An 18633-nucleotide genomic window follows, 5' to 3' on the forward strand; every position below is an offset into this window, starting at 1 on the left:
TGGAGATGTTACGGTTGGAAGAGTATCTGTAGGTTTTTTATTACCCCTGCACAAAGTAAACATTATTTTAATCACTCTAATTGCTGGAGAAATTGTGGGGCCCAAGGAGTAAAACATTTTCATCTGTTCTGGTCTTGCCCAAGGATCAACATTTTTTGGGTATTGATCCACTCTGAGTTGCAGATTATTTTTGGTATGCAGCTTCCCTTCAATTGGGACGAACTTTTGTTTGGATATTTATACTCAGTAAATGTAGATAAAATGTCTAAGCAGTTGTATGGTATCCTGAGTTTGGCTGCCCGTAAAATTATTACCAAGAAATGGCTTAGTGTGAAAATTCCATCACTGGGTGATTGGCATGAGACTGTACATGGGATGTTTAAAATGGAAAGAATTACCTTCATTAAAAGACTCCAGTTTGATATATTTAGTGAAATTTGGGGTAAATGGAAACACTACATCCGGTTAAGGAGACCCGATCTTGTTTGAATCTCTGTAACTATATATGCCACATTTCTGAATCGTTATGTGTTTATATGTATATGTTAGTATGTATGAGACTACAAGTGAACACATATGTAAGTAGGTATGTGTATGTATGCTTAAGAATATGGGTGTGTGAGTGAATATGTGTGTGCGAGTACATACACACTAGAGGGTACACCCGTCTGTTTTTCTTATTTTTATTTATTTATTTATTTTATTATTTACGTCTGTTCTTGATTATATGTTTATTTTGGATTATTTGTGTTTATATAGGTTGTTTAATAAAAAGAGAATAACAAAAAAACAAAAAAAAAGATTTCTTTGCTGCTGTTTGGTAACTTTAAGCTTCAGCTCCCTCCACAGATTTTCTTCAGGACTGAGGTTTGGAGACTGCCTTAGCTCCACTCCATGTCCTTGTGCTTCTTCTTTAGCCACACCTTTGTTGCATCAGTGGTATGTTTTAGGCCATTGTCATGCTGGAAGACCCATCGATGACACATCTTCAGTCTTTTGCCTGAGAGAAAGTGGTTCTTGTCCAAGATTTTGCAGTACATGGCTCCATCTACTGGCCGCCTCAGTGTGGTGAAGTCGTCTTGTATCCTTGGCAGAAAAACAGCCCCACAGTATAATGTTTCCACTTCTGTGCTTGACAGTGGGGATGATGTTCTGTGGGTTACACTCAGCATTTCTCTTCCTCCAAACAAAGTGGGCTCAGTTCATGCCACAGAACGCTTGTTGGGTTGTCGAGGATCAAAAACTTACTTCACTCAATTATATGCAAATCAGTGAAAAGAAATCATGTATTGTTTTTTTTTTTCTGTTGGTGTTCATGTCTCTCTCCAGTAAAATAAAACATCCACAAAAGTTAGAGACTGTTTATTTCTTTATAAGGGAACAAATTTACAAATTCAGCAGGGGATCAAATACTTACTTCTGCCACTACAGTGATGACGCTTTTGTTGCATTAAATTCTTGATCTGGAAAATGTTCCTGTTTTTCTCTCTCCAGGAAACAATGAGGATCATGTTTACCTGTTTGCTGCTTGTGCTGCCCTTTGTTACTGGACTCTCAAAACCAGCCAATCTTCAACCCAACCGAATTGAGAAGCGACTGAATGAAACAAATTATGAAAAGTTTAGACGACAGCATGTAGATGCCAAGATGAGCGTGAAAAAATGTGATACAGAAATGAAAAAAAAGAAAATATATGCTGATCGAAACAAATGTAAGGATGTTAACACATTCATCCTCAGTGATTACAAACAGGTCAAAGCCATTTGTAACGGTCAAGGAAGATATGATCAGACGAATGGCACGACAAAGAGTGTAGCAAAGTTTCGCATTGTTAGATGTGACCTAAAGAACAATGCAGCCAGGAAACCCAAGTGTCAGTATAAAGGCACACTTCTCACTAACAGAATAGTTGTGGTCACATGTGAAGGAAAGTTACCTGTGCACTATTATGGTGATGAAATGACCTTTGAATCCAATAATGCAACTATAGGAAAAATCCCCATGCGCTCTACTTCTGTACCCACAAATTTACATTTCTGAGATAACAAAAGAGCAACATTTATCATCAGCTCTAACTAAACGTCGCTGGAAACGTCTTCTTCATTATAAGTTTTTATTTGAGTCTGTCTTAGCAATAAGTATATACATTTTTTAACATGTGATCAACCTCTATTTCTTCACATGTTACATGAAATAACATAAAACTATTATTTCCTTCTGATGAGGGAAATTTATATTCATCCCACCAATACCGACATATTAATTGTACTGACTGTAGGATGCTGTGTAGAAATAATCTCTTAGATCCAGCTTGCTTCTAATAAAATATTTTTTATCTGATCACAGAATAAGCATATAATAAAAGTCACTTTTTGGTGTTTGTTGGTTTTTATATATTTATTTTTTAACATTTGGAGCATCACCAGTTACAAGACTCACAAGCTGACAAGTTCTTATTCAGCGCCCTGTCTCTTGTTTCTTTTGTTTTTAATGTCATCCAATTTTTTTGTTTTCATTTTGGCATGCGATTCATTTCTAAGACTTTTCTAAACGTCTAAACGTCGTTGCCATAACGGAGGGGGCTTGAGCATTTGCCCCTTTCCTCTTGGACGTCCCAAGAGCCCTGTTCTTGAGGCATTACTATTTTTTAATCTGTGTACATGTGCTGTCTGTGCCCCTCAACAATAACATTTAACTAATAACCCCAATTTTGCTAAATAAAAGGATCTGGCTTCCACTAGTCACATGATGCCCATTAACTAATTCTCGACTTTGACGGCAGAGGGCATTGGTTACGAGATCACAAAGAACATGCACATTTTTTGCCGCCTGGGTGGTGCGGAGCTGTAAGCGAAACACACAAAGTAATTGGGAGATGCAGACTGGTGCAACAAAAACCAGTAAGTAGGTGTAGAGCGTACACTGTAGTCTATAGCAGCGGTCCCCAACCCCCGGGCCACGGACCGGTACCAGGCCTTGAGTCGTTTGGTACCGGGTCAAGAGAGTTGAAGCTCGTACCGCACAGAAAAAATAAATAACTTACATTATTTCCGTTTTATTTATTATCCGACTCTGAACAGTGTTTTATTTGGAAAAAGACTGAATTCTCTCAGTTACTTCAGTCTATGACTGACTCTTGACGCATGTCAAGATACATTAGTTAATATTAAACCCACAAACTAGCAAAATTAGTAAAAAACAGATGTCTTTGGAGGGTTTCTTTGCAAAGGAAAAAAGGCCCAGTGAGGAGACAGAAGAAGAGTCTATGACAACTACTAAGAAAAAGAAAGCTGCATTTAACAGACAACAAGTGGATATATTGCAACAAGTGATTCCCATGCACCAAGCCCGCTCTGCATAATATATGTGGAGACCAGCTCTCCAATGAGGCAATGAAGCCTTCAAAACTGCTTCGTCACTTGGAGACATTAAAAAACAAGCCTTTGGACTAGTTTAAAAGAAAAAAGCAGGAACAACAGGGACAGAAGCCATTACTGAGGGCCTCCACAACAACAAATACAAGTGCACTGAGAGCATCATACTTGGTGGCTAACCGTATTGCTAAGGCTAAAAAGTCATTCACTATTGGTGAAGAATCGATCCTTCTTGCCACTAAAGACATTTGCTGTGAACTTTTCCCCTTAATATTGGTATGATCCCAGCTCAGGCACTGAGCGAGGGGGCGGGGCAGCTGCTGCCTGCGAGTGCGCTGTTGGAGAAGCGCAGCGAGGCAGACAGAGAACTGAAGTTTGACCAGGTTCCAAAGGAAATCATTCGTACTGTACAAATAATGTAAATATGACGGTGCATCACAAAAGATTGATATCAAACTGATCACTTGACCCATATTACGTTACTTGCTCTTCAAGTGAATCAACAAAAGGTGAAATGAAAAGCCGAACAACAACAATGCTGTTTCTTTAGAGAGTCTCAGCTTACATGTGTGTTTATTTCATATTTTCAGTTGTTTCCCTCCACGGCTAAATAAATCGGTTTCAGTTATGCACTGATATACAAGACTGGACATAAGGAGCTTCTTTCAAAGAAAAACTCTGGTAGATGTTATTTTATATATTATGCTTTGGATGTTGTTCAGTATATTTCTATGCAAAACAAAAGGAATTTCAATACACAGCAGTACATTCACAGTTGAAACCAGATATTTACATACACTTTATGGAAAACACAAGAACATTTTTTTACTGTACAACATCAATTTAGAGTAAACTTGTTTTGTTTTGCATAAATAAATATTGAAATATCTTTTGAATTAGTTAAAGAGAGAGCGCTGTCTCTTTTTTATCACTTTCACCAAATTTAGGAGCACATATACACTAAGTTTATTGTTAATTAATAAGAAAACTCCAGACGATTCCATTCTGAGCTGAAGAAGCTTCTGATAGGTTGGTGGCACAGCTGTGGATGCATATAAGGCAAAACACAGAGCCTGTTTCTGTGACATGGGAACATCAAGAGATGTCAACCAAAACACCTGGAAAAGAACTGTGGAGCTCCATAAGTGTGGCTCAGTTTGAATACAATTTGGTGCCATTTACAATTAAGAAATACAGACAGTTTCTCTCTTTACTCTTAAAGTTAACAAATATGTTTTTTATATTTATCAACATAAAAAATAAACATTTAGTCTGATTTGATGTTACAATTAAAAAAGTGTTTTTGTTTTTATCTGAAGAGTTTGTAAATATCTGGTTTCAACTGTATATTTGATGATGTTGGTGTTTGGTTTGATTGTCAGCACAAAGAGGGAGAGAGAGAGGACAGAACAGAGATGAACAAGAGCAGGTGAGACACACATGTTAGTCAAATGGTTGTTTACCAAAAGTATCAGCGTATCATAGGTCCTCATGTATCTCGTACCTAGTGTTTCTTTTTAGGTTTGTTATTTTTCAAATTCTATATTTATTAAGTTTTGCAGGCTTGTTTGCACAACAAGGCTGAATAATTATCTAAACTTTTCTGAATCTAAATAGTGGACTTTGGTAGAATTAAAAAATAAGTGTAGTGCAGGTCTATGATGATTTTTAGTGCTACTATCATCTAGCTCTGATTCTGGTTCTGTCTTGGTTAAATCCTAAGTAGTCCTGCTTCTGAACTGTTGTAGTCCTGTTTTAATTCCGGATCAGTTCTGGGTCTGGTTGAATTGGGGTTTAGTCCTCGTGTCTTGATACAGCCCCGACTTTGTTCTGCCTTGCTGCTTAATTAAAAAACTACTTTAAGGTGTCCTGCACATGTGATATATTTTTCCCTATATGAATATGAACTCAAAACAGAGCCAATTAATCTTTCAGTCATTTCTTCCCCCCCACCCCCCAAGTCCCAGATGCATACTACCCTTTAGGGCTAAGCCCCGGGTGTATCAAATGTCTGCCTCTGCTCTGCTCTACAACAGAATCACAAAGGTGTCTCCAATAAGCTGCAGAGATGATTGTTGTTTTAATTTTTTAACGGTACACAAGCAAAAAATTAGAAGAGAGGTCATGAAGTTTCTTACTAAACAGTAGCGCCCTCTGCAGTTTGTGTGTGTAAGTGCAAAAGCTTACAGCACCTGGTATTCCCAGGCCGTCTCCCATCCAAGTACTGACCAGGCCCGACCCTGCTTAGCTTCCGAGATCAGACGAGATCGGGCGCGTTCAGGGTGGTATGGCCGCAAGCGAAAGGTCAGCTCAGAAACGGCGTTTTTATACATGCTGTAATGACACATACACGCTTACGTTTTTGTTTTCTATATTTAAGTTAAAATGTCCAAACGACAAAAATGTTGGACTTCCAAATCGACCCAACACACCGTGTGCTCTCTGTCACTTTAACACTGTGCTGTAATCAACGAACATGTCTTCTTATCGTGATGTTACTGCGGGAAAAGCATTTTTGCAGCTCAATTTGAAGCTGCAGTTAATAACGAAGGTTTGCATGTTGTCGCTGTAACATATGAAGTTTAGCACAATAATATAGATCAAACTGTGAGACATTTGCCACCAATAAAAGGTCTTTTTCACAGCTTTGCTTTCGCTTACGGCCATACCACCCTGAACACGCCCGATCTCGTCTGATCTCGGAAGCTAAGCAGGGTCGGGCCTGGTCAGTACTTGGATGGGAGACCGCCTGGGAATACCAGGTGCTGTAAGCTTTTGCACTTCCACACACAAACTGCAGAGGGCGCTTCTGCTCCTGCTTGTGCTAAGAGGCATGAGAAGTTAACATTTATGGGTGATAAAATCCTTTTTCTATATTTTTAACATGAGAATATCAGTTTTCCATCTTGTGTTCCAGAGTAATCGGACAAAAGACAAACGTAGAACAAGGAAAAAAGAGGCCAAGTGTCTCACCTATAAAACAAAATACAATAGAATAGAATAGAATTCAACTTTATTGTCATTGCACATGCACAGGTACAGGGCAACGAAATGCAGTTTGCATCCATCCAGAAGTTCTTTAGTGATATAGATATATTACAATATATATTAGCAATAATATAGATATGTGAGTATATTACAGAAATGGGTCTATTATGGTATGTTATAATGTACACGGTATGAAGTATGTTGTGAATATTCTATAACTATAAGTATGTACAGACTGTAGTGAGTACAAGCTATGTACAGGCTATGAACAGGATATAAATATGAAAAACTATACAGAATATGAAATAAATAACTTTACAGAATCTGGGATATACAGCTATACAGAAATGGGAACTATGCAAGTTGTAAACAGTTGTAGGATTAAAGATTATCGAATGTACAGAATGATTATTTACACAGAGCTATACAGTAGCTGAAAATTACTGTTTTCTGAATAGTCTCACACAGATAAACATTTGCAGGGAATACCTTTTCCTTCAAAACAAACGTCACAGACTGTGTTTTTCTTTACTGATTGTATTTGAGTAGAAACTCAGATTAAAATGGCATGAGTGCTCATAAAACGATTTAACTGTAAAAGTAGGTGTAGTGGATCACTTTGCATAGATGTAGATAAAAGTGCAGTAAGCAAAGACTACAGTGGTCATTGAGCAGCTGTTCCTATAATGTGAATCTGGGATAAAGGCAGAGATTATTTGTTTGCCTTTGTTTCCTGGTTCTTTCTTTCTTATCCAAATGGAAAAAGAGAGCATAAAAGTACTGTTTACAAGCAGCTTATCTATCTCATTGTGCCCACTATCATAAAATCTTGGTTGAGCACTGAGCCATCTACCACTCGAAATTGAACCTGTGTGGGACAACAACAAAGTCCAGTATACTAAGTTTCAGTAATGTGCAGTTTTTTCTGTGGAAGATGTAAATCTAAATAGATGTCCTATTGTATGCATAATATACCACTGAAATGTATAAAACAATTTCTAAAGACAAATTTCAATTTATTTTAGATTTTCTCAAATCCAAACAGCGCTAAAAGCATACACACAGTCAAATATTTTTCATACGAGGTGCTGAAGGTTCTGCAATGTTCTGTCAGTGCGCCCCAGGGCAGCTGTGGCTACAATGTAGCTGCCATTACCAGTGTGTGAATGTGTGTGTGAATGTGTGAATGACTGAATGTAGTGTAAAGCTCTTTGGGGTCCTTGGGCACTAAGTAAAGCGCTGTACAAATACAGGCCATTTACTGTGCGTGTGTTTATGCTCAAGTGTATGAATAAATTAGTCAGTTTTAAACAGTTGCAATTTAAACAGTAGAAGAGTGGCACTATATTTATATATTTATAAAGAATTTCAAACAACAATTAATTGATGCTCAAAGCAGGTTTATTTAATTAATATCCAGATTTCCAATTAGTTCCGAATTGATTCAGCAGCAAATCACATCACCAGTCACTTCAAGGCTGTATGTATTATTGTAAGGTAGACCCTACAATAATACATACAGAGAACCCAACAATCATATGACCCCCTATGAGCAAGCACTTTGGCGACAGTGGGAAGGAAAAACTCCCTTTTTACAGGAAGAAACCTCCAGCAGAACCAGGCTCAGGTCGGGGCGGCCATCTGCTGCGACCGGTTGGGGTGAGAGACTGAAGACGTTTGTTGTAGGTCTGATTGAAGGACTGATGTGATGGTAAGTTGTCTGCTGCGCCGCTTTGAATATTGAGAGATTAGTTGATGGATTTCAAGCCAAATTGTGCCCAAGTTTAAGACCACATTCATTGGTTGTTTTTGTTGATGTTATTGTTTTGGGCTTTTTTTCCACAAGAATTTCTAGCTCCCCTAGAATTCTGGCCACCCAAACGATGATTGCTGCTGAGAGAACACAAGGTTTTGTCCCCCTGTACTATTCATGTCAGTGCAGGGGGTTCTCCTTGAGAGGCCAGGGTGGAAAAAGGGATGCTTCAGAACCTCCGAGGGTGTTATGCGCAGATTTGCATCCAAGGCCAACATTTCTTTGATTAGCCTTACAAATAATGTTTGGCCATTTTCCGGTCCTCGCCTAACTTTCAGCAGTTTTTCGAGGTCATCGAGACACTTAAGTTTTATATATCGAGTTTCCTTTGATCGATAATGTGTCTCGTATTGAAATTGTTCTTGGGTCTTAAATGTCCAGCGCTGTTTGTTGTAGTTATCCTCGATGAAGTAGCAGTCAGTGTACAGGCCAGACTCTAGGAGATGATCTGGTAGCTGACCCTGGGTTTCAATTATGAATTTTAAAACATCATAATCGTCTTCCCCAGGATAGAGAGGCACCCCTGTAGCAAGCTCCACAGCTACCAGCCCCAGAGACCACATGTCGATTGCTTCGTGGTATGGAATGCCAAGCATAACCTCAGGTGCACAATAACCAATTGTCCCCACACGGTCACCAGGAATCACTGCAGAAGCAGGACATGCGAGGCCAAAGTCTATGAGTTTGACTTTGACGGGAGACTCACTGTGGTTCAGCACCATGATGTTTCCAGGTTTGAGGTCAGCATGCACTATTCCCACAGAACCCAGGTGGAACAGAGCATTTGCAAGCTGATGCAAAATTGGCCTGAGTTCTCTCATTGGGAGACCTCGGTTATTCCGGTCCCCAATGTAGTCCCACAGGCTTTGGTCGAGCAATTCGAAATTCAAGCAAATGCGCTGTCCATCGAGGAAATAGTCGTTCCATTCCACAATGTTGCACCTGTCTGGATCCAAGCGTCGTAGCTGCTCCAGGATGAAAATTTCCAGTTTTGCCTGGAGCAGAATTTCAGGGTCGCTCTTGTTGACTTTAATAGCAACGGTTTTGTTGTTTTTTGTATCGCGACATCTGGTTACCAAACCAAAGCCTCCTTCTCCAAGGAAAGCCTCTACCACGTGGTGATCTCCTAAAATGGTCCCTTCCGTTATTTGAAGATCATCTTCAGAGGCAGATGGGTTGGCTGAGGTGTTGATGTCTCCTTTTTGAGGAAATTCAACTGAGTTTTGGAAACTGCAGCTGAATTTTTGCGATCCATGACTTTTCCAGCTTGAAGGCTGCTGAGAGAGCACAAGGAGTTCTCCCCCTGTACTATTCATGTCAGTGCAGGGGGTTCTCCTTGAGAGGCCAGGGTTGAAAAAGGGATGCTTCAGAACCTCCGAGGGTGTTATGCGCTGATTTGCATCCAAGGCCAACATTTCTTTGATTAGCCTTACAAATAATGTTTGGCCATTTTCCGGTCCTCGCCTAACTTTCAGCAGTTGTTCGAGGTCATCGAGACACTTAAGTTTTATCGATCGAGTTTCCTTGGATCGATAATCTGTCTCGTATTGAAATTGTTCTGGGGTCTTAAATGTCCAGCGCTGTTCCTTGTGGTTATCCTCGATGAAATAGCTGTCAGTGTACAAGCCAGACTCTAGGAGATGATCTGGTAGCTGACCCTGGGTTTCAATTATGAATTTCAAAACGTCATAATCGTCTTCCCCAGGATAGAGAGGCACCCCTGTAGCAAGCTCCACAGCTACCAGCCCTAGAGACCACATGTCAATTGCTTCATCATATGGAGTGCCAAGCATAATCTCAGGTGCACAATAACCAATTGTCCCCACACAGTCACCAGGAATCACTGCAGAGGTGTTACATGCGATGCCAAAGTCTATGAGTTTGACTCTGACTTGAGACTCACTGCGGTTCACAACCATGATGTTGACAGGTTTGAGGTCAGCATGCACTATTCCCACAGAACCCAGGTGGAATAGAGCATTTGCGAGCTGATTCAAAATTGGCCTGATTTCTCTCATTGGGAGACCTCGGTTATTCCGGTCCCCTATGTAGTCTGACAGGCTTTGGTCGAGGAGTTCAAAATTCAGGCAAATGCGCTCTCCATCGAGGAAATAGCCGTTCCATTCGACGATGTTGCACCTGTCTGGATCCAAGCGTCGTAGCTGCTCCAGGATGAAAATTTCCAGTTTTGCCTGGAGCAGAATTTCAGGGTCGCTCTTGTTGACTTTAACAGCAACAGTTTTGTTGTTTTTTGTATCGCGACATCTGGTTACAACACCAAAGCTTCCTTCTCCAAGGAAAGCCTCCACCATGTGGTGATCTCCCAAAATGGTCCCTTTAGATATTCCAAGCTCATCTGAGCCGAAGGATGGGTTGGCTGACATGGTGTAAAGTTTGCGCTGTGAATTGGTGAGAAACAAAACTGAACTTGTTTTGGTTTCTCTCGTAAATTGCTCTCAAATCTTCTCAAAAGGGTTTTAGTTGCTGCAGGTCAACGTCCGTTAAGCATAAAGTAACAGGTGAGCGCTCCTATTTATAGGTTTTCGGATCAAAGCAAAGTTATGACGTCAGAAAGGATCAAAGCAAAGTTACCACGTCACAAGCGATCGAAGCGATTCTAATATGTGCGCATGCGCACATATGAGAAGCGATCGAAGGGATTCTAATATGTGCGCATGCGCGCACACGTGCTTGTTTGTGTAATATTGTTCACACTAAACTTGACCCTAATCCATTTAATATCAGTCAATCAAAGAAAATGTTAGTTTTGGAAAATTTTAAAATGACATAACTGACAGTTAAAACATTTTTTGTTCATGTATTTGTATTTGTATTGTCTTCGGGATTTTTTTTTGCATACCATGTCAAGCTTTTCTGTATATAGTCATGTCGTAGATTTCGGAGCAAACAAGAAATTGAATTGGATTTTAATATTGCAGTGCTTGGATTTCGGATTTGGTGCTTAAAACTTCTTGAAACTGTAACCGTATTTCATTCACCACAAAGAACTATCTGATTGAATAGTTTTCTTATCAGATAGAGAAATAAAACGAGTCGCAAAGTCTAAAAGCAACATTTGTCTGCCTGGGCTGTACCTCTGCACGTTAGTCTGTTTCAGTGTGTGACCCCCCACCCCCTCCCTGATCAGTCGGGGGTGAGTGCGCTAATGTGCCTGGAGGCCGTTTTAATGAGTGTTTGCTGGAAAACGAAAAATACAAGAAGGATTTGTACGTTTTCACAACGGGGGAGTTGCGTAAGTACTAGTAAATAATTTTCTCGAGTGTGTACGTTACACATGTTATTTGTTTAAAATTGGTATTATTATTTTGCTAGCTAGCAAACTCGCGGGATAAAGGATTGAAGTGCACTCAGTGCGATACAATACGGTGGCGCTATTCTAACAGTTAGTTATTGCAGGGTAACTTGTAGAATATGCTGTGAATTGAACCAAGATTACACAGCAGTAGCAGTAATACGAGTTACTTCCCTCAAGTGAAAGCGTTAAACGTTAGCCCGATGCTTAACTAGCCAACGTCAGGCTTTCTGATTGAAGGCTAAAAGCGACGTTGTCACCAAGTAAACAGAATATTGATGATATTTTTGTGTATCGCTGCAGCCTTTTCAAGTATTAACCTGGTGTCTTTGGGAACAGCTTAGGGGGAAATGACGGTAATATGACTGAACCATATGGGAAGAAAGAATAGGCACTTTTTGTGCTAGCGAAGTTTCCTGGCTTTCATTCAAAATCTGTTTCTCATTAAACAATTGAAACATAATGGCTTCGAGCTGACATTGAGGCCTGTGGGGCACTATCAGCCACTGAGACAGTAGACAAGTGACTATTTCACACTTTAAGGCTGCCTGTTTATTTAAGGGAGATGAACAGTACATTCTAACTGTACATAATAATATCAATGATGATAGATTAAATAAATGGGTTTTTGAAAGACGCTTGTGCATTTTTAAAGTCTAAAGTGTTGAATTGATCTGAGTATGTCATGTGTTCAAAGCCTCTCCCAGTCAGTGCTGTTCTCTATGCCTGTCTTACTCTACATGATGTTATTAGCACAAACACTTTAAAGGTGATAATTAGGTCTACAACAATAACACAGACTGCAATGTAGTTAAGCGTCTTACAGTTAGTTTTGAATGAATGAACTTAAAAAACAACACAAGCAAAGATCTGTCTCCTGTTTTTTGTGTCACATAAGAAAGAAGCATCAATATCTGATGAGAAGACTTATTAATTTGGCCTTTCACGTGGTCTTACTCGGGTGATGCGAAGTGAAATATGCATCCTTTTTATGGTAATGTGCTGGAAAATGTTGAAAATGGACATTAAACGTGCTTACAAAGTGCTTGAATTTGACCCTGAAAGGTGTATGAAGCCAGAAAAAGTCACACTTGGAGTAAAAACCTCTCATAGCAAGTTAATCATATTCAATTGATTTGATGCTTTCAGCACAAAATTTAGCCACACAGTCAGGACAGCGTCTGATTTACCTTCATCGGTAAACGTGTTTATGCAGTACATAGTAACAGTGTGGCTGAGTCCTCTGGTTCAAATCAGTTCCAGTACATTTGGAGATGTAAGTCTTAACCTTTCACATGCATCGGGAAGGAAAAAACATTTAATCTGCACAGTACTGCCGAAGTGCAGCGATACATTGTGAAGTGCACATTTGCATTTGTCATACAGTACCGAGCAAAAGTCTTGAACCACCCCCTTATTTTTTCGTGTTTTGCCAGGTCAGTCTGTGTTAACGGTGTTATTAACTGCATTCTTCAACTAAAGAAGTGAGAACAAATGATGTGGGCTTTTGTTTTTTTGCAATAGGCTGCAAGTAAATGTGTACAGATACAATTTAAAATTGGTTCTTTGTTAAGTTTTCTGGTCCTTTCCGTGACTTAGGTGTCTGTTTATGTTTGAATGTTTCAGAGATTAGTGTGAAGGGTCTTAACAGACAAAAAGTGGTCAAATACAAGCCCTGGATTAAAAATCAGAAACACTTTAAAAAGCCTGGAGAGCTATTCCTTAATACCACTTTAAAGATTACAGGGAAGTCCGGATCCCTGGAAGCAAATGAGGGATGGCTCAAGACTTTTGCACAGTGCTGTACATGTCATGTTCCCTGTTTTATAGCTCAGCTCAAACTGACACGTTCTCACTAACTGCTTCTCATTTTCTCCACAGTAAACTTTGACCACTTCCAGATACTGCGGGCCATCGGGAAAGGAAGCTTTGGAAAGGTAATGCAGCCTCCATTTTTCACGCCACTTGTATATTGTTTGCCCTTAATTACCCACCACGGTCGTCATCTCTAAAGAATCAGTGCAAGCGAAGCGAAATGTGCTGGGATTACACTTTAGTTCTCGTGTGCTGCTGTTATTTAATAACAGTTATAAATGCAGCTTCTGTAATTATTTCTATAAAGTCAGTTAGAGGAGAGCCGATTTCTATTTCATCTCACTCAATCTAGGTGGGAATTTTGACCCCACGTCTCAATTTAATTACACAGCAGCAAAATTCTGCGGCTCTATTTGTCATCGCGCTCAACGGTTGGGCTGAAGGCAGGAGGAGAACTTAGTGTGTGTGTGATACACAATTGGGGCTGCAGAGATTGGAATAGTTTACCTTCATTTTAAATATCACTGCCCTGTGCACATTGTTGGCTTTAAAATTCAAACTTAAAGAGTTTGTAAGTAAACTGGCTGAGATGAGACAGACGATGCACCGGGTCCTCGTCTGAGTGCTGGCTTTCAGTTGTGCTGTTTCTCTTGCCCAGCCATGCACACACAGACACTGTGCTACACTTACACAGTGAGACAGATGCTCACAGAGACGTCCAGATACATTTTGTCCTTGCTGGAGGTCATCTTGTGTTTTTTGGCCCACTGTGGCCTCACACCGAGCTCCTGCTGTTTTTTGAACACTTTAACAGCACCAGTCTTTAGCTTCCTGTTGAACACACTTAAGTGGGGGAGGTGTTATTATTAGTGGTAAATGATTTGTGTATTTGTTGGATGCACCTCAGAGCAACAGGAAACATGACACGACACGCTCCAGTAACCTGCAGTCTTTACAGTGAGGACACACAAACATTAACCCTCTGCTCCTTACAGAAACTCTCTAAATCCTGTAAGTTTCTTGACTGCCACTTGGAAAGTTGAAACTTCAGCTCCCTCCACAGATTTTCTACAGTACTGATGTCTGGAGACTGACTAGACCACTCCGTGATCTTATAGCACTTCTCCATTAGTACATACTCAGATCAGCTTGCTGTGACTCATTTTCCATTACAATCAAGTACCACCTAATGTGCGTGGGGTCATTACAGCAAAGCGGCCCGATGTCCATGTTGTCATTTATGAGCAACACGAATGCCACAACAAAGGAAGACGTCGCAGCGATGATGTATCTGTGGCTTTTTGTCACACTTGGAAACCACGGTGTTGTGCAGCTATTTGCCTTGTTGCAGGGTTTTAAAAAAACTGCAGTTTTGATTTTAGTGAAAGACACCGTCTCATGACTCATTGAGTGCCGCGACTGACAAGCCAATCCGTGGCCTGCAGTTTGACGATGTCACATTTCCTGACTGCTTGGAACCCCGACTAAGTCGTCCTGTAGCCCACATCATAATGTTTCCATCTCTCTGCTTGACTGCAGGGATGCTATTTTTTGCATCACACTCCTATTTCAAAAGGTCAGTTAAAGCCACATAATTTCGTTTCATCTCCCCACAGCACTTTCTCCAAAGTCTTCCCTGAATCATTTAGATGTTCACTGGCACTTGAGATGGGCCTATACATGTTTCTCCTTGAACAGGTAGCTACCCTATGTTAGCCTAGCTTTCTATCACTGATGCTCTGTGTGTATGCTGCTGCCTCTCGTCTCGTGTTACTTAAAAAATTAACCCCACAGCTTCAATAACCGTATCTAAAAATCTCTCATTGAAAGTTACGGTTGTAGGTTTGGAAACATTTTGGGGTAGCCAGTGTTAAATAGAGACAGTGCCACATTCTTTATCTAGTCATTGTAATGAAAGAAGCACATTAAAAACTATATGAGAGTTTGCTTTTAACAAGCATGTAATGACTCTACTTAAAAACTGAAAGTAGCATTTTGTGGATGTTTTCCCTGCTGCCCGATCCCATCAGTCTCTTAAAGCATCATTTTTTATGCGCCCTGGTGTGACAGAGGTTTCATGGCGCTACAGGTTACCTGAGCACATCAGGTATATTACGGTTGAAAACAAGTGCCCGGCCTTCCAGTGGGTGTTCGACCCCTCGTGCACAGCTCAGGAGTCTAAACGACCCAGCAGTTATGGACATGTGTGTTTTTGGTGTGCTGTCCCTCCTTCTCCCTGCTTGCAGGTGTGTGTGTGTGTGTGTGTGTGTGTGTGTGTGTGTGTGTGTGTGTGTGTGTGTGTGTGTGTGTGTGTGTGTGTGTGTGTGTGTGTGTGTGTGTGGATGCCGGCGTTTCTGAGAGCACCTGTTTACAGGCACCTTCAGGCCTGGTGGGTGTGGCCCTGCCAGGTGGTTGGCCACACCTGAAGACCATCACACAGCTGATCAAGCCTTGTCGGAGGAGCTACTTAAGAATGCGGTGGCGCTCTCTCTGACGCTGGATCATTGCGTGACTTCACGTTAGTCTCTCGGCCAGTCAGTACGGATAGTCTGCCGCATTGTATGTGTCTTACGGCTGCCTGTTTGTTATCTCCCCAGGAGAAGCGTGGAGACGAGAGGGCAGCGAGCACGGGGTGCTCAGACACTGAGGAGCGGAGACAAGGAACACTAGCAGTGGGAAGAGGACATTTCACGGGAGTCGGGAACGCACTGCGGATTTATTGTTATTTTCCATTCACTGTAAATAAACGCACTGCTTGCATTCAGAGCTCCGTGCCTGGCTCCTCCTTCCTCACATCCCCACGGTTGACGCTGGACAACCGTGACAAATAGCTGTTCTTAGATTCATTATTAGTTCAACATTGACAAATAGTAGTTGACTAATATCAGGAGCCAAAAAGAAAACAAAAAACAAACTAAATAAATATTTCAGACGCTGAAAATATTACGGTTGTTTAAATTTGCTGTCAGCAAGTTAGGTCTAATACATGTAGTCAATCTAATGAATCAATATTACATGTAAAAAGTACAGAACTGAAAATAAAACTAAAATATAACGGTAAATGAACTGGTTCTTGTATAAAACCTTTCTACTCTCTACAACTTGCCTCATTCATGCACTCACTTTTTTCTATGCTTTTTCTCTGTAAGTGCTTTCTATCTAACATTAATACGCATTCATCCTCCCGATGGATGCATCGGAGAGCAACTTGGGGTTAGCATCTTGCCCAAGGATATTTGGCATGCAGGCTGGAGCAGGCGGGGATTGAACCAGCAACTTTCTGATTAGTAGGTTTCCTGCTCTACCTGAGCTACAGACACCCCAATTTGTGGTGTTCTGGAAACAACACGTTCTCATCCCAACAGGTAACGATGCTATGTGACAAATCATCGGTATGTGTAAATGTGTTTTTTATTCTGATCATGAATCGCTTTGTAAAACAAGACCTGATAGGGTTAAAGTTATGGTTAGAGTTAATGTTAGGGATAGGGCTGGAATGGACGGCTGGAGCCTCTCCTCCAAGTGTGTGTTACTGCCGCCATCAGCATTCTGTTGTATGCTTTTCTCTGTAAGCGCTTCGAGCCTGTACTTTTTTGCTTTAGCTGAGTAATGAAGTTGAATCAGTACTTTAACTTTCACTGGAACAATAGTGTTTTTACTTCTACTTAAGAATGTCTGATCTTTTGCCAACTCTGGCTGTCTCTCAGTCTTGGAATACCCACTTGTTGTCCAGCGGTGTCCTGGGAATATGGGAACTAGACAGACTGGGGAAACAATGGGAGGAGACACAAAGATGGAATCACTTTTACCATCTTTTATGTATTTGCTGGTCGTCTTATTTCTTCTATTTTGCAAGCACAGTGTTGCAATCATTGTCTTTGTGGTACAATGACACAGGTAGAATGCAGGTGTTTTCATGTAACACGATGCCAGAAAGATGAGTAATGTGTTTTGAAGAGAAGATAAAACATCATGTTTGAACAAAGATAAGCAGCAGACACGTCTGTGTGTGAGTTATTCAGGTTCAGTAAGAAGGTAATATGTCTGCAGAATTTGTAATTCTTATGAAGATATTGCTTGTACAATAAATAAAATCCCTTTAACTTCTTCTGGAGAGTGTCTTTATATATTTAGTCATTTATTTAGCCTTTATTTAGTAGTAACTCTAGTCGGGGATATATATCAGAGTTTACTTTCAGATATGAGCATTGTGTTTCCTGTGGATGAATGAATGAATTATTTATTTATGTATTTTTTGAAAGACTGGCTCATGTAAAATCTCTGAAAGTATGACACAGCTCTCCTGTTACACTTTATGGACTCCTGAGCTTCACCATGAGGGCCTGTCTTTATTCACTGAAATCCACTTTTATAATGAATTCACAGTAATCACTGACACCTTCAGAGCATTACATTCATTAAAGACGTCTTCTACACCTACTCTTCCAGACGACCGACACATACTTCAACCACTGCAGGTTAACCAGCCACTCATCAGTAAAGCAAAAACTAAATGTAAATGTCCTCATGTGGAAAAGACTGAAACACAACTCCCACATATCACTAATGTAACAGATCCATTTAGGGAGAGTGAGAACACTAGGCTGGATGTGTTTTAATGCAGGAACATTCATCATGTCTTGAGTTCAACAAATCATTTACATTGAATATGTGAGCTGGATGGTTACACGATACAATGTGATTGTCAACAATAACTGCAATGAACGCTGGTTTGAGGGCGGAGTCAAGGAGGCCATTTACGTGAAAAGGGAAAGACCCTCTCTGAATCAAGGAGGGGGCCTAAGGGTACATCTGTCACCATCTTACAATACGAAGCTGTAAAAAAGTAATTATAAAAAAGCATTTTTGTAGCTGAATGTTACTGGATAGCTGTTTCATCTGTAACACATCAAAATAACCTGCTAAGGTTTAATAGGCTATAAGGAACACACTCACTTCCTGAGCCCTGGGCAATAAGAGACGTTTTGTGTTTTATAATTTATTGATATGTTTGATCCTTTCTGACCTGCGTTAATGAAGCAGTCATTAGAGCACCATGTCCGCTATAATAGTTCTGTAGTTTGATGCTTGAGTCGTTGCAGACTTGTTGAAACTCCCTCACCCGTCAAAGCAGCGTCTTTGTTATTCGAGTCCAGCAGATGGCAGTGTTTCACTGTCTGACGGCTGTCTGAAGCTTCAGCTGGATTATCCGTTTGCTATGTTTGCCATGTTACAGTGGGGAGGAAAAACTCCTTTTTGACAGGAATATCTAGACATGAGTGATTACTGCAGTGGGGCACTATCTGTGCTATCTATAAGAAATGTTAGCA

The 18633-nt window shown here is 40.5% G+C and overlaps 1 long non-coding RNA gene and 2 other non-coding genes across 3 annotated transcripts; 2 read left to right on the forward strand and 1 right to left on the reverse strand.

Moving 5' to 3' along the window:
• Positions 1–5554: 5554 nt before the first annotated feature.
• LOC146547918 (5S ribosomal RNA) lies at positions 5555–5673 on the reverse strand. Its single transcript, XR_014890942.1, has one exon. It is a non-coding gene; the product is annotated as a 5S ribosomal RNA (ribosomal RNA).
• A 356-nt stretch (positions 5674–6029) lies between these two features.
• Positions 6030–6148, forward strand: LOC146547919 (5S ribosomal RNA). The gene has a single exon (XR_014890981.1). It is a non-coding gene; the product is annotated as a 5S ribosomal RNA (ribosomal RNA).
• Positions 6149–13327: 7179 nt separating this feature from the next.
• Positions 13328–16069, forward strand: LOC146547920 (uncharacterized). The gene is made up of 2 exons (XR_014890690.1): positions 13328–13425; positions 15901–16069. It is a non-coding gene; the product is annotated as an uncharacterized LOC146547920 (long non-coding RNA).
• Positions 16070–18633: the final 2564 nt, after the last annotated feature.

This window comes from Mchenga conophoros, linkage group LG23, assembly GCF_057382185.1.
Source record: "Mchenga conophoros isolate Kocher_MC1m ecotype Shallow Benthic linkage group LG23, M_conophoros_male_GT1.1, whole genome shotgun sequence".
NCBI classification, from domain to species: domain Eukaryota; kingdom Metazoa; phylum Chordata; class Actinopteri; order Cichliformes; family Cichlidae; genus Mchenga; species Mchenga conophoros.